The following is a 1,517-nucleotide window of genomic DNA, read 5'->3' as shown; positions in this document are numbered from 1 at the left end:
TTTTTTTTTACAACCCCCAACTTTTATTCCACCTCTCTCTAAAAATGTTTTTATAAAAAGTGCCTCACTAAAACCTAATAACAATGAAATAAGTCACAGGGATGTAGGGCACAGCACTGGGAATATAGCCAATATCATATAACAACTTTCTGTGGTTTGTGAGCTATGCTGTACACCTGAAACAAATAGAATCTTGTAAGTCAATAATAAATAGATAAATAATAATTTTAAAGTGACCCAAGTATCTCCCATCTCTCATCTTTGGTCACCACCAAAATGAAAATTCTCCCTACTCTCAACCATCCAAAACTTGTGATTTGCATCACTGTGTTGAAATGCAATCATATATTTGACTGTGTCACTATGAAAAATTAAAATATTGATAAAAACTTGTAAGCATGTGCACCAGCAAGATGGCTATATGGAACAAGACTGAAAAGTATAACTTTATTTTTTTAAAAAAACATCAGATTTTTTTGTCAGTGTTTTATAAATAACCCATGATTTGGGGATGCTTCTGATATTACTTTTGACTTCCCTGGTGGCTCAGATGGTAAAGCGTCTGTCTACAATGCAGGAGACCCAGGTTCGATCCCTGGGTTGGGAAGATCCTTTGGAGAAGGAAATGGCAATCCACTCCAGTACTATTGCCTGGAAAATCCCATGGACAGAGGAGCCTGGTAGGCTACAGTCCCTGGGGTCTCAGAGAGTCGGACACAACTGAGTGACTTCAGGTTCACTGATATTATTTATAACACAGAGAACAAAGCAGAAAGGCTTATAAGCTGCTCGTATTATCTGAACATCCAGCAAGAGTTTTTAGCACCATTTTCTTCCTAAACATACAATTTAGATTTCGTCACATTTGTAATTACTTTGAACATTTCACACACACAACACAAAAGATTCTGATGCGACGTTTCCTTTGATAGCCTATTATGTCCAACGTGAATTCTAAACCCAATCATGTTACCAAATAATACTGCACATTAGAGGTTTTCGTAGTTTATTTGCAAAATAAATAGATAAGCCCACAATAATCTCAAATGAAAACAAATCAAGGATGCATTCCTCATAAATTTACATTATGTTTGATCACTTTTGTGAAAAGATTTAGGTACTCTAACTAGAGAGGATTGTCTGAAAAATAATTTATCAATTGGACAGGCCAGTTTCTTCTTCAATTTTTTTTAAGAAAATATATTTATTTATTTGATTTTGACTGCACTGGGTCTTTGCTGCTGAGAAAGCCCATGCTCAGCAGCAAAGACCCAGTGCAGTAAAAATCAAATAAATAAATATTTTTTAAAAATTGGAGAAGAAACTGGTTGTGGTATATAGGCTTAGTTGCCCGCAGCACGGGGGATCTTCCAGGACCAGGAATAGAACCCATGTCCCCTGCATTGGCAGGTGGACTCTTAGCCACTAGACTACCAGGGAAGTCCTCTTCAGTTTTTTAGGCACACATTTAAATAACATCTATGTGAAGATGAATCTCTATCTGTGATTAAAAGACA

The 1,517-nt window shown here is 36.3% G+C and overlaps 1 non-coding gene across 1 annotated transcript; it reads left to right on the top strand.

Moving 5' to 3' along the window:
• Positions 1–535: 535 nt before the first annotated feature.
• TRNAC-ACA (transfer RNA cysteine (anticodon ACA)) lies at positions 536–607 on the top strand. The gene has a single exon. It is a non-coding gene; the product is annotated as a tRNA-Cys (tRNA).
• The last annotated feature ends 910 nt before the right edge of the window (positions 608–1,517 follow it).

Source organism: Budorcas taxicolor, chromosome 23, assembly GCF_023091745.1.
Source record: "Budorcas taxicolor isolate Tak-1 chromosome 23, Takin1.1, whole genome shotgun sequence".
Lineage (NCBI taxonomy): Eukaryota > Metazoa > Chordata > Mammalia > Artiodactyla > Bovidae > Budorcas > Budorcas taxicolor.
The sequence above is the reverse complement of the archived record's forward strand: the minus strand, read 5'-3'. Positions and strand labels throughout refer to the sequence as shown.